This window comes from Eptatretus burgeri, chromosome 8 (genome assembly GCF_056783735.1).
Source record: "Eptatretus burgeri isolate ZD-2024b chromosome 8, Ebu_testis_v1, whole genome shotgun sequence".
NCBI lineage: Eukaryota > Metazoa > Chordata > Myxini > Myxiniformes > Myxinidae > Eptatretus > Eptatretus burgeri.
The window spans coordinates 13,524,027-13,539,492 of record NC_140968.1 but is presented as its reverse complement, the minus strand read 5'-3'; the positions used below and the strand labels follow the sequence as shown (position 1 = coordinate 13,539,492).

General features: G+C 45.0%; 1 pseudogene; it reads left to right on the top strand.

The window, feature by feature from the left end:
• Window positions 1-4,149: 4,149 nt before the first annotated feature.
• On the top strand, window positions 4,150-15,062 carry LOC147021137 (uncharacterized; annotated as a pseudogene).
• Window positions 15,063-15,466: the final 404 nt, after the last annotated feature.

Sequence of the window (15,466 nt, the reverse complement as noted above, 5' to 3'; positions counted from 1 at the left end):
AGAGATCCTCAGCCGCATTCCCCATTACGGCTTACAACGTACGGACTTTCCGGATCATGCCACATCCACTATCTTTCCGGATAGTGATGACTTACCGTATTCTAACAATTTCTTGATTTCTTATGCGCATTTATAGATAAACACACATGGTGTTGGCGCAGTGGTTAGGGCAGCGGCATGGGATCCAAAAGGTCCTGAGTTCAAGCCCCGTTGGGCCACTGAATTAATACACCAGGGGGTTGACTCAGCCTGTCATCCTTCCGAGGTCGGCGAAGTGAGTACCAGTATACTGGGCTGGTGTATACCCCGGTTAAAATAGGTGTACCATATCCCTGTGTCGTAAGAGGCGACCAGGGTTGCGTCAGGAAGGGCATCCGGCGTAAAACATGTGCCAAATCTCTATGCGGATCATACGGATGATCCGCTGTGGCGACCCCGAAAGGGAGCAGCCGAAAGAAGAAGAAGAGGAAGAAGATTTATAGATAAACACAATGCCCCAATCCAGTCGTCGTTTATGAGAGCGAAGGAACGGCCTGTGTGGTTGTTTGAAAGTTTTTTTTGCACGTACGGGCACGCGAGAGGGAAGGAATGGCCTGTGTGGTTGTTGTTTCTGGCACGCGGTTTGAAAGTTTTTTTTTTTGTTTTTTTTTTTTTTTTTTTTTTTGCACGTGCGGGCACGCGAGAGTGCAGGAACGGCCTGTGTGGTTGTTTCTGGCATGCGGTTTTAAAGTTTTTATTTATTAAAATTTTTTTTTTTTTTGCACGTACGGCCACGCACATACGGGCACGTGAGAGTGATGGAAAGGCCTGTGTGGTTGTTGTTCCTGGCATGCGGTTTGAAAATTATTTATTTATTTTTGCATGTACGGCCACGCACATACGGGCATGTGAGAGTGAAGGAATAGCCTGTGTGGTTGATGTTTCTGGCATGTGGTTTGAAAGTTTTTTTTTGCACATACGGGCACGTGAGAGTGAAGGAACGGCCTGTGTGGTTGTTGTTTCTGGCATGCGGTTTGAAAGTTTTTATTTTATTTTTTTGCACGTACGGCCACGCACGTACGGGCATGGGAGAGTGAAGGAATAGCCTGTGTGGTTGATGTTTCTGGCATGTGGTTTGAAAGTTTTTTTTTTTGCACATACGGGCACGTGAGAGTGAAGGAACGGCCTGTGTGGTTGTTGTTTCTGGCACGTGACTTTAAAGTTTTTTTTTTTGTTTGTTTGTTTGTTTTTATTTGCACGTACGGCCACGCACTGGTGTCTTAAAGTAATAAAAAAAGACATTAGAAAAAAAACTTTTCCCTCACGTGACTTCCTTCGATCGACTCTTCCTCCTCCTTCAGCCAATCGACCATCCACTACTCTGCCAACCTACATTCAGCATCCACCTTCACGATTTTTTTTCTTGAAATTTTTTAAAATCCCAGTTTGCAGTTCATGTTCCATCAATGTCCTTTTTTTTTCCAACTTGTGTCAATTCATCCCACCTCCTTAAATCTACCTCCTAGCCCCTCACCTGTAATCCCCTCTCCTTAACCCTCCCATCTTGCCCTTAATCCTACCTCTGCTCTTGGCACCTCTTTATTGTCTTCTGCTTCAGTATCAGCTCCTCCTCCGTTGTCCCAAAGTGTGTGGTGTTCTAACATCTGTGGGCTCCATTCTAACCCAACAGCTATCTCACACTCTCAATCAGTCCACTTGTCACCACAAACATGGTCCTTCCTTCCTCACATCACAACTCCCCCCTCTTCCCCACCCCTAAAAACTTGCACCTCCCCCTGCCCACTCCCTTTTTCACCATACCTCTACTAAGTTTCATCTTTACCCTCTCTCCACCTCTCCTCCTCCACCTTGGATGTGCCATCGTCTCCCCTCCCTCACAAAGCAACCTTTATACTCTTCCCCTTCTAAGCTTCCCTCTCACCTTTCTCAAAAACTCCCCCCTCACCCTTCTTCCTCAACTCTCTCCTCCCTCCAATCTTCCCCCTTCTCCCCCAACTCTCTCTTCCTCATATGTGGTGACTTCAATTGTCGTCATGCCAGTTGGTTGGGTGTGGGTACCTCTCTCACCTGCCATGGCACTTCAGCAAAAACTTTCTGCGACTCATTGGGACTGACTCAATCGGTCAACTTCCCGACCCGGATCTCAACCAATGGTACTCCATCTCTTCTGGATCTGATTTTGACAAATTTCCCTGACAATATCTGCTGCTCTTCCTCCGCTACAATCGGTTCATCTTACAACATCCTTGTCAAAGTGGACATCTCTCTGGCTATTATGACAACCACCTCACCGCCGTCGAGTCTGGCATTTCACTCAGGCCGACTGGCAGGGACTTCAAGGAACCATCAAACTTCCAGACTGGTCTCCCATCTCTACTTCCTCCGGCATCAACTCATCCTGGGAATTCTTTCAAAGAAATTTGCTCTCCCTCATACACAGATTTATCCCCTCTCGTCTTCAGTTGTCCTACCCTTCCTCCCGCCCTTGGTTCACTGAAGCTTGTGGCGAGGCAGTTGTCCTGAAACAACTTGCCTTTGCCTCAGGGAAAGTAAACCCAACTGGGGGCAATCTTAGTTCCTTCCATAAAGCTCGGAACAAGTGTGTATCTTCCCTCAGGAGAGCCAGAAAACAACATCTTTCTCATCTCAATCTGAACTCTCAAACCTCTCTCCCTTCTCCAAATCCTGGTGGCATCTGGTTAAGTCTGTTTCTGGTGTATGTTCCTCCTCCATTTCCTCAAATCGCTTACTGCTGACACTGCACATGAAAAGGCTGAACGCTTAAACTCCGTGATTGCTTCTAAATCTTGTGTCCCAAACCCATTGCTTTCTGTACCCACCTTACCCAGTCACACCCAGCTGTCCCTGAACTCTGTGTCCTTTCGATTTCTGTATCCACCTTACCCAGTCGCACCCAGCTGTTCCTGGACTCTGTGTCCTTTTCTCCTGACAAGGTGGAGAGCTTGCTGTCAAACCTCGACTAAGATTCTGCAACCGGTCCAGACGGCATCAGCCCACGTGTCCTAAAAACCTGCTCCTCTGCTCTTGCTCACCCTCTCTCTGTTCTATTCACCCTCTCATTTGCTCAAGGTCATCTGCCATTTGCTTGGAAATCAGCAAATCTGCAAACTCTGCATAAGAATATGCAAAAACAGATCCCTGTAACTACAGACCAATCAGCCTTCTCCCAATCATCAGCAAGGTTATGGAATCCATCATCGCTTGACATGAAATCCTTCCTCTTCTCCAATGGCTTGATTTCCAATCATCGATTTCGATTCAGACCAGGTCACTCGACCCTGGATATGTTGCTTCTGCTCTCCCAACAATGGATGGAGGTCCTCAATGCCGGACATGAAATCAGAGCCGTATCCCTATAGTCCATGAGCCCATCCAAAAATTGCTACCATGAGAGAGCACCAGACTTTGTTTGTTTTATCTCATGTATATTGTATATGCCCATGGACATAACAAAAGCGTATGATGGACTTCTCAGTAGAGTAGCTCAAGTTTTGTGTGGGACTTTGAAGATATCATGATTTTTATGGCGAAGCGGGTACCAGATTGAGCCTCAAAAATTGCACATTCCATGAAATATGTTTTGAATAAAGACAAAAAAAAACACTTGTTTTATGAGTTGTTTTCTATTGTGTGCATGTGAACAAGGTAGGTTTGGTTGACAAAACGTTTTTTCTCACTATTTGATAATTTAGAGCCTAAGTTGGGTCCCAAAGGCATTGCATAGGCATTGAGGTCCACTTTAGATATGATTATGAAAAAAGCTTTAGGAACAATTCTTGGCATTATGAAAATCATCCTAGTAAAGGTTGTTATTTAGGTGATATTTAAGTTATAAGCATTAATCCTAATAACATTATTCATCTAGTGTTCACTAACATGAATCCCTCGGGGAGTGACAAGATGAGATCCAGGGAGCTGAGATTCACAACTCTTCTCATATTTGACGATGATGCTGGGTATGATTAACCTTTTTCCTTTCTAATGCATTATTTAAGTTCAATTTGATTAATATAGTTTTGTAAGCGTGTGTATGATTTATTTATTTAAGGTAATTCATATCTTCTTCCAATCAACCTTAGAAATTGACTTCTAAGCCACACAGCCTATGCCAAGTGACGCTAAACAAAGACTTAACTATCTGCATTTATTGTTATATCTACAATTGATAAATAATTGCTCTATTCTGTGTCATTACAGGTGAATAAATATAATGGATGCACCTCAGAAGCCACCCAAAAGGCCTCATGTTGAGGACAGGACCTGTATAGTCTGTGCAGTGAGTGAGCTCACCAACCCAAAGGATCCACAGTCCATATAGAAGCGCTTCAGAATGCTGCCAGGATACAAAACTTTGATGCCATCCTTAATCTCTGTGAATATGATTATGACTCAAAACTATGGTATCTTTCATAAACTATGGTATCATAGAAACTGTCGTTCTTCTTTCACTCACAAGAAAACACTTGCCAGCCTTTCATCCAAAGAAGGCTCTTCTGCTGGCACAGATCCCTGGAAATCCTTGCGTGATGGCCCCAGTAACTAATGAACCACTTCATGCAGTCTTTAGAGCTCCGTTCTGAAGACAAGGTTCGACAAGCAGCCATTAGGCAATTTGACAACACAATTATGGCCGTAACGTCACGAGAAGTCGTGGCAGCAGAGGCCCACTATCATAAGACCTGTTACAGAAATTACACGAGGGATGAGAAACCCAAAGCTGTGACTGCAACTATGGCAAACGAAGATGTGGCCGAACAAGAAGCATACATGATGTTGTTCAAGCACACTAGGGACACTATTTTCACTAACTCATCATGTTCGCCGGACTCATCTAACTGACAAACTTGTAGAATCCATGAGAACATAATATGGCTTCCAAGATGTGAAGAAACAGACCAAAAATCACATCCGCCGTAAGTTGGAGGCAGAATTTTGTCAGTCTCTCCACTTCATCACTGAGACAAATGGTAGGGTTCTTGTATTTTCTGATAATCTATCACTTGCACTTGAAGCCCTTACAGATAATGTTATGCTCAAGGTTAAGGTCCAGGAACTAAAGTCTACAAATGACATAAGACACGTCATCAAGCAATCTGCAGTATACATCGGAGACCAAATTAAATCCATACCAAAGATGCCATGGCCTCCAAAACCTGATGAACTGAATGTAGAATATTTAAAGCTTCCAGAAACATTACTGCTGTTTCTCAGAACTCTCCTCATTGGTGACTCAGCAGAAGGGACGCCACGACTCCAGAGGGTGATACAATCCCTTGGTCAAGATTGTGCGTATGCTGTAAGTGGAGGGGCGACAATTCCTGCCAAGCACATCTTGTTGCCATGGGGGAGTCGAATCACTGACTCGAAACGTGGAACTGATCAGAGTTTTGAACCGATTGGGACACAGCGTGTCCTATTCAAAGTTGGAAGAACTAGATACTGTCCTCTGTCTCCAGAAACAGGCACAGGAAGCTGACGAGGGAGTGATCTTGCCATCCAGCAGTCACCCCTGTCTGTGTTCCTACCAAGGATCATGAGAAAAAAAAATGATGACTTCATGGATTCTGACAGTTCAGAGAGTGATGATGAATGAACGAACAGATGTGAACTGCATATGTATTTGATGTTGTCTGATTTTATATGATATTGTTGTCAAAGTAGACATCTCTCTGGCTGTTATGACAACTACAACATGATGTTGTCATGGATATTGTCTGATTCATGGATTTATACTGGAAGTATATTTTATTAACCTCCGCCATCTTCGAAGATGGATGGAGGTTACTGTTTTCACCCCTTTCTGTTTGTTTGTTTGTTTGTTTGTGAACAGTATTACGGAAAAAAAACTCCTCGACGGATTTCGACGAAACTTGGTGGGGGGGTTAGGTATGGTCCAAGGATCATGCCATTAAATTTTGGACTTGGTCCCTCCCCCCCCAAAAAAAAATTGTTCGAGAATTTTTTTTTTTGCATTTCTACATGTTTTAAGTGATTTCCAACCCCCCCAAAAAATTACCTTACCCCCCCCCAAAAAAAATTTAGAGAAAAATTTTTTTTTTTGCATTTCTACATGTTTTAAGTGATTTCCAACCCCCCAAAAAATTACCTTACCCCCCCCCAAAGAAAATTTAGAGAAAAATTTTTTTTTTGCATTTCTACATGTTTTAAGTGATTTGTTACCCCCCCAAAAAAGGAAATTTTTTTTTTTGCATTTCTACATTTTTTAAGTGATTTGTTACCCCCCCCCCATAAAAGTAGAACTTTTGTTGCATTTTTACATGTTTTAAGTGATTTCCACCCCCCCCCCCCCAAAAAAAGAGATTTTTTTTTTTGCATTTCTACATGTTTTAAGTGATTTCCAACCCTCCCCCCAAAAAAATTTACCCCCAACAAAAAAAGAGAATTTTTTTTGCATTTCTACATGTTTTAAGTGATTTCCAACCCCCAAAAAATTACCTTACCCCCCCCCCAAAAAAAAAATTAAGAGAAAATTTTTTTTTTTTTGCAATTCTACATGTTTTAAGTGATTTCCAACCCCCTCCCCCAAAAATTGTTAGAGAAAAAAAATGTTTTTTTTTGCAATTCTACATGTTTTAAGTGATTTCCAACCCCCCCCCCCAAAAAAATAATTGTTAGAGGAAAAAAAAATTTTTGCAACTTTTTTTTCCAACAAAATTTCGATTTCTTTTTTTTGCATTTCTACATGTTTTAAGTGATTTTCCACCCCCCCCAAAAAAAAAATGTTGGAGAAAAGAACTATAACTGTCAGCACTGTTGACATCATATTTAATGAATAAGATATAAGGTTCACTTGAGTGACCCAGCAGTATTGGTGGCGGAGGTTTTGCACTCTCCCGAGTGCTCCCCCTCGAGTTTTGATCATGTATTACTTTGAACTACTATGTCTGGGAAGAGAAGTGTATGTATCACCATGACTTTCCAACAAAATGTACTTGAAAGATATGATATTGTTTGTCACCGTGTCAATTTAATGTTATTCTTGCGATAGTGATCTTTGGTTTATAGGAAAGATTTAGCTCTGTAATTATCATATTTGTGTCCTGAATATAAATAAGTCATGTCCATGAAGTATGTGAGGAAATGTGTGTGTGTGTGTGCGTGTGGGTGTGCGTGTGTGCGTGCGTGTGTGTGTGTGTGTGTGTGTGTGTGTGTGTGTGTGTGTGTGTGTGTGTGTGTGTGTGTGTGTGTGTGTGTGTGTGTGTGTGTGTGTGTGTGTGTGTGTGTGTGTGTGTGTGTGTGTGTGTGTGTGTGAAACCTGATGTGCTGTTTGCGTCTCAAGGCTTTGGGTCAATAATAGAAGATATAATCAGTTAATTATGGTTCAAATCTCTGAAAAAAAAAAAACTTCACAATGTATATTAGTTTGAGGTCTAACATGTTTTGATAACTGTACATTTTTATAATAATGAACAATGAGTCTCAGAAACAATTTTAAATGGTCTGATAAAGTTTGTACTTTTAAACATGTTCCTCCTAATCTTTTTTTTTTCCTGGTTTTCTACCCCTCTCTCCCACATTTAGCTGTACAGGAACTAAGCTACTCTCCAGAAATGTCCATCATGCTGTTTTTGAGTTACAGATACATATAGGTAACAGAAAATAACTAAAAAATCTGGTGCCCTCTCATGGTAGCAATTTCCAGAATTTGGCCATGTTGCTCATGGACGACTAGACATATTGTGTGCCTTCAATACGGTCTGGCACCCTGCCCTGCTCACCAAACTCTCTTCCTATGGTATCCAAGGCCATCTCCACTCATGGCTCACAGACTTCCTCTCCTGTCACAGTCAACGTGTCGCCCGAAATGGAGTTCTTTCATCCCCTCCTCCTGTCCAGGCTGGAGTTCCTCAAGGCAGCGTTCTGGGCACTGATCTTTTTCTGGTTTTCATCATTGATCTCTCCGACTCTCTGCAGAATCCTCTTTATCTCTTTGCTGATGACTCCACCCTCTGACATACCATCTCTCATCGCTCTGATCAGCAGGCAGCAGCTTCTTAACTCTACAAATCTGGATAAAATCGCAAGCTGGTTCAAGACGTGGAACATGTCTTTTAATCCTGACAAATCTCACTCTCACTATGTCTCTCTGAAAGGACCGTCTGGACCCCCCCCCCCCAATCTATTTTCTTAACAATCCTCTTGAAGTCCTTTCATTCAAGCTTCTCGCTCTCTCTAATGATCTTTCCTAGTAAAGCCACATTTCCAAGCTGGCCTGAAAAGCCAGTAACCAATGGAGTTCACAGCCTGATGGAGTACTGCTCTCACCTCTGGGCTGGTGCTCCTGCCTCTCCCCTTTCTTAGCTCAACGCTGTGGAAACCAAGGTATTTAGGATCATTGGTATCTCTAATGAGGCTCGGTCTTTGGGTCTCTCACTGCAGGCAGGTCGGTGGTTTTTGTCTTCTTCCATCTCCTCTCTGGCCTTGCCCCCCCCCACCCACACTCAGACAGAGATATGTGTCTCCTCCCCCCACATATTTCCGCAGGGTGCTCAAGGTCCGCCAGCAGCCCCCTTCTGGTAAAACTCCCAAAATCAAGAATCACTGCTCACTTTCACTCTTTCATCCCTCTTTTTTTCCTGCCTTCGGAACAAACTCCCACACTCTCTTCAATCCCACTCTTATCTCCAGGTCTTCAAAACAGCTGTTCACCACCATCTCTGATCTTCCCCCATCCAAAATCACAATCTTTTCTATCCCCCGCTAATCCTCCCCAAAACCACCTCCTTCAAATTCCCTGCTTTCCTTCCTGAAAAAATCCCTGTAGTGTCCATCTTGTTTACCCTGTGTACCCTCTCCCTCCCTCGTTCCACAGATGTCCTCACATCTCTGTTCCTCACTGATTTTATTTTCCTTCCCTCTCGTCTCCTGCTCCCATTCTTGTGCGTTTCTGTGCTCGCTCTCATACGAGCTTTAACAGTCATTCTGACCAAAAATATCATCTTTCATCTATAACTGATCATGCTATTATTGCCTATACTGTATAATCGGTATCATCCATGCACCTTATTATGCTATGTCACTTATATTGCTATTATCTTCTTCTTCTTCTTTCGGCTTGCTCCCGTAAGGAGTCGCCACAGCGGATCATCCGTCTCCATTTCGCTCTATCCTCCACATCTTCCATTGACACTCCAACCACCCGCATGTCCGCCCTCACCGCATCCATGAACCTCTTCTTTGGCCTTCCTCTTCTCCTCCTGCCTGGCGGCTCCATATTCAACATCCTTCTCCCGATATACTCCGTTTCCCTCCTGTGCACATGTCCAAACCATCTCAATCTCGCCTCTCTCACTTTGTCTCCAAACCGTCCTACCTGCACTGTCCGTCTAATATACTCATTCCTTATCCTATCCATCCTCGTCACTCTCAACGAGAATTGCAGCATCTTTAACTCTGCCACCTCCAGCTCCGCTTCCTGTCTTTTTGTTAGTGCCACCGCCTCCAAACCATACAACATAGCTGGTCTCACTACCGTCTTATGTACTTTCCCCTTCATTCTTGCAGCTACCCTTCTGTCACAAATCATTCCTGCAACTCTTCTCCACCCACTCCATCCTGCCTGCACTCTTTTTCACTTCTCCACCACACTCTCCATTACTTTGGACAGTTGATCCCAAGTATTTAAACCCACCCACCTTCCCCACCTCAACTCCTTGCAACCGCACCATACCACCACCCTCCCTCTCATTTCCGCACATGTACTCCGTCTTACTCCGACTGACTATCATTCACCTTCTCTCCAGTGCGTACCTCCACCTCTTGAGGCTCGCCTCAGCCTGCTCCCTACTCTCCTGACAGATCATGATGTCATACGCGAACATCATAGTCCATGGGGACTCCAGTCTGATCTCGTCCATCACCATTGCAAACAGGAAAGGGCTCAGAGTCGATCCTTGATGCAATCCCACTTTAACCTTAAACCGGTCCGTCATTCCTACCGCACACCTCACCACTGTCACACTGTCCTCATACATATCCTGCACAATTCTCACATACTTCTCCACCACTCCCGACTTCCTCATACAATGCCACAACTCCTCTCTTGGCACCCTATCATAAGCTTTGTCTAGATCCACAAACACACAATGTAACTCCTTCTGGCCTTCCCTATACTTCTCCATCAACATTCTCAAAGCAAACATTGCATCAGTGGTGCTCTTTCCTGGCATAAACCCATATTGCTGCTCACAAATCGTCACCTCTCTTCTCAACCAAGCTTCCACTACTCTTTCCCACAACTTCATGGTGTGGCTTAACAACTTTATCCCTCTGTAATTTCCACAGCTCTGCACATCACCCTTGTTCTTGAAAATCGGAACCAGTGCACTTAATCTCCACTCCTCCGGCATCCTCTCACTTTCCAAGATTTTAATAAAACAATCTGGTTAACAACCTCACTGCCATCTCTCCTAAACACTTCCATGCCTCCACTGGTATGTCATCTGGGCCAACCGCCTTTCCACTTTTCATCCTCTTCATAGCAGTCCTCACTTCATCCTTACTGATCCATCCCACTTCCTCATTCACTATCTCCACCTCTTCCAACCTTCTCTCTCTCTCTTTTTCTTCATTCATCAGCTCCTCAAAGTACTCCATCCACCTTCTCAACACACTCTCCTCGCTCGTCAGCACATTCCCATTTGCGTCCTTTATCACCCGAACCTGCAGCACATCCTCCCCAGCTCGGTCCCTCTGTCTTGCCAATCGGTATAAATCCTTTTCCCCTTCTTTTGTGTCCAACTTCTCATACAGCTCGTCATATGCCTTTTTCTTCACCTTTGCCACCTCTCTCTTTGCCTTTCTACGCCACTCCTTGTACTCCTGCCTACTTTCTTCATCTCTCTGACTATCCCACTTCTTTTTCGCCAACCCCTTCTTCCTTATACTTTCCTGTACTTCCTCGTTCCACCACCAAGTCTGCTTATCTTCCTTCCTCTGTCCAGATGTCACACCAAGTACCTTCCGAGCTATCTCCCTCACCACTTCTGCTGTACTTGCCCAATCATCCCACCCATCCAACACCTGTCTCGCCTCCTCTCTAAATTCCACGCAACAGTCTTCCTCCTTCAGCTTCCACCATTTGGTCCTTGGTTCAGCCTTCACTCTCTTCCTCAACCTCACCTCCAAAATAATCCCACCAGACCACCAATCGATGCTGTCGAGCTACACTCTCCCCTGCCACCACCTTACACAGTCTCTTATCTCTTTCAGGTTGCATCGTCCCAACATTCAGAGTTCCAACTCTCACCTCCACACTTCTACCCTTCCCCCTCTCCCACTGCCTCCGGACTCACCTTCCCCGTCTCCTTCTCCTTCTTCTCCCAGCAGTAGCACAATTTCCACTGGTACCCTGCTGACCACCGGTACCGGTGGCGGTCTTTGGTAACCCGGGCCTCAACCAATCCGGTATGGAAATTCGTTTTGTTGTCCGCATAATGATTTGGCATAGGTTTTTACGCCGGATTCCCTTCCTGACGCAACCCTGGTCGCCTCTTACGACACACAGGGATATGGTACACCTATTCTAACCGGGGCATACACCGGGCCCAGTCCAACTGGTACTCATTTCGCTGACCTCGGAAAGATGACAGGCTGAGTCAACCTCCTGGTGTTATACGAATAAATATATATATATATATATATATATATATATATATATATATATATATATATATATATATGGCTGTGGAAATTCGCAAACCACCATTCAGGTCCCGTAGGTGAGATATCTCTGTAAGTACATGTGTAGTTAGCCCCAAACCCGTTGTTTAGAGGGTATTAATGTGATTCATTCGGGCTGCGATGCTTTGAGATAGCCGTTTGTCTGTTCTATCTTTATTTTGAACCAACCACGTCTCAACCGCAACCAACTTAACCACCATGCCAGCCATCGTCACCAACTGCAACCACGCTCCAACCCTCAGACAACAACAACAACGCCAACTGCCACGACCTTTACCTTCACAACTCGCTCCCGCAAACATCACATCACCGCCATTCCAAACGGCACCATGGCCATCGGCCACCGCCGGAAGCCCTCCACCACCTTCACCTCTCTCCTTCTGCGGCCATTCCCACACCACCTGTGAGCACCGAGCGTCGGGCTGTCCTGGGCTCATACAAGATACGCGCCGAGCCGCGACTGCAAATAGCGGCCTTTCTGAGGAGAATTCGGATCAGGAATGCGACACGCCCACTTCTGATCCGTCCAATTATGAAGCGCGGGGCGGCTTGGCCGCGCCTCCAGGCGCGTCTGTCTGGAATCGAGATATGCAAATTCTCGGATCAGGGGAGATTCACGCCCCTTTTTCTCCGTCCAATGGGCGAGCGTGGCCCCGCCCCCGAGGTCATCGTGATCCGGAAATAGTGCATATTGTTTTCTCCTGCCGGCCTATAAAACGGCGAGCGCGAGGCGAATAAGAAAAGTAGTTGCGCAGAGGAGTTGTTGCGCAAAGGATTGTTGCGCAGAAGAGTTGTTGGCGGAGAGTCAGTTTTGGTGGCAGAGAGTGGAGTCGGGAGACGGAGGCAGTCAAGTCGGGTTGGAGAGCGGAGTGGAGTCGGGAGGCGAAGGCGTCAAGGTGGTTTTCTGCAGTCGGCTGAGGAGAATTGGGGGAAGAGTCCAAGGAGCTCGGGTCCGAGGCAGGGAAGACGGCGGTCAGCGACGAGGTCGCGGTGGGATCGCTCGTCGTGGGACCCAAGCCAGCCAATCATTCTCCTTCCCCCAGGGCATCAACAATTCCCCCCCCCTTTTCCCCCGCACTGAGATAGTGCGAAAAGGGGGCCCTGTTCCCACCCCACTCCAAGCGGTGCCAACGAAACCTGCAAAGGAGCACGAAGTCGGGGCACTGCCGCGCAGCCACATTTGCGGCTCATCACGAGGACGCGGGTAAGACCCCCCCCCCCCCGGTCTCGCGGGCCTGACCGCTCCTTCAGGTCCCACGTATACATTGGCCTACGGGCCCGTCTGCCCCCTTGCCTATGAGGGTGGCTTTCTTTTCCTTTGCTTTTGAGTAAATGTGTGTCAGCGCCAATCTGGTGAAGTAAAACTGTTTAAGTGTTGCCGTGTGTCGGTCTTAGTCGGTAGTATCTCTGCGTCATTGTTTCTTTTGTTGCATTTGATATGTGCATTCTGTTTGACTGTATATGTGTGCTCTCCGTGTGCCGTGGAAAAAAATTGCATTATGTTGAACTGTTTTCCCGTTTCGCTTCGTCTTTTCTTTAATTGGATCTCCATCTTGCTTCACGTAATGGGTTCGTCGTGGGCTTAATATGCCCAATAATTAATCGGAACCGTCGAGGCCGACGATAACACCGCTCGGTTATCCCGATAGCATGGAACGGATCGCTTAAGCGGCCCGTGTCCGGAGTCGACCTGCGGCGAGGTGCGATCGCCCGGTCTACCATCCGCGTGGGTACTTAGGTAGGTCGAGTTTGGCGAACAACCCTATCCCACACGGGTGGCCGATTGGCACGATCGTGGTGAGTCCGAAAGGCCCACCCGTGACTACCTCCCGGCGTTAGTCCGAGAGGGTCACGACAGAATTGTCCGTCCCGTGGGCGACGTGCTGCGATTCGAGTCACGTGGCCGTTTGCACGCCGGCGGGCGTGAATTCGCAACTATAACTATATATATATATATATATATATATATATATATATATATATATATATATATATATATATATATATATATATATATATATATATATATATATATATATATATATATATATATATATATATATATATATATATATATATATATATATATATATCTTGTTCTTTCGGCTGCTCCCGTTAGGGGTCGCCACAGCGGATCATCCATATGATCCGCATAGTGATTTGGCACATGTTTTACACCAGATGCCCTTCCTGACGCAACCCTGATCACCTCTTGCGACACAGGGATCTGGTACACCTATTTCAACCGGGGTATACACCGGCCCAGTACACTGGTACTCATTTCGCCGAATTCGGTAGGATGACAGGCTGAGTCAACCCCCTGGTGTATTAATTCAGTGGCCCAACGGGGCTTGAACTCAGGACCTTTTGGATCCCAAGCGGCTGCCCTAACCACTGCGCCAACACCAGGTTATACTTATATTGGCATTATCTGTTGCTTTGTTAAGATATTTAACAACCCCTTTTGTGCACTTTAGGATAAATTGTGTCAAAATGAACACTAAATACATTTTAAACTGTATTCCCCATGGCTAATCCATCATATTCATGAAGTTTCATCGAGATCTGTTGGGGGTTCTGAAGATTTGTTTGAAACATTTTCAATTAAATATGGCCACAAGACCCCATGACCAATGACAACAAACTTCAGTGGGTTGTGATTCGGATGAAGTTTGACTTTTCTAATGAACCAATTATGACGGGAATACTTCACCGATGGCATTATCACCCTGTATACCCAATGAGAAGTTTGACATGGGATTTACAAGGAAATCTAACAGGTGGAGGCCATTCATCCCAATGTGCCTGCGTGAACACCGCACTAATTTATCAAGATCCAAGGAAGAAAATACAAAAAAAAAGTTTTTAATTAATGAAATAAATATTTTTGTTTGGTTGGTTTTTTTCCTCTAAGGGGGAAAACTCGGGCTTGGTTAAAAACACATCAACCACACAACCCCCCTTGACAAGACCCCCACCAACAACACTCCACACACATGCACACAATCACCCATCAATGCTCAAACTACCAAAAAGTCTAACATCCCCATAACTTCCAGGTAACTAATTCTAATTTAAACTTATCTACTTATTCTGCTGCCACTACCTTTCCAGGGAGACCATTCCATGCATTAACTACTCTCTGAGTGAAAGTCCTCTGCCTTACCACCATCTTAACTCTCCTCTTCTTTACTCTCAGGCTATGGCCCCTGATCCTATCACAGTCTACTCTGTTGAATAAATAATTCATCTGCACTTATTTTTATCTTTACCTTTCATTATCTTAAACATCTCTATCATATCTTCTCATAACCGTCTCCTTCAGCTGCTCCTCATAGCTGAGTCGAGCTCGGCCCGGAATTAATCTCGTAGCCCTACGCTGAACCCTCTCTATGGCATCTATGTCCTTCCGGAACTGTGGTGACCAAAACTGCACACAATATTCTAGATGTGGCCCTCACTAAATCCCTGTACAATGTTAACACCACCTCTTGATTTATAATTGATCCCTCTCCTGAAACCCTATTTGTTTTACCTTGAGCTGCCTGCTTACCTCCCATATCTTTTACCACCTCCAGATGCTTCTCCTGTGTGACACACTTCAAAATTACTCCTTACATCCTGCAATCCCTTATTTTCATTGTTCTTTCCAATCCCCAACACCTTACACTTGCTCAAGTTAAATTACATCTGCCAATCTATGCAAGTAATAATACTTTCCTGAATCTGATCACCACCCCCT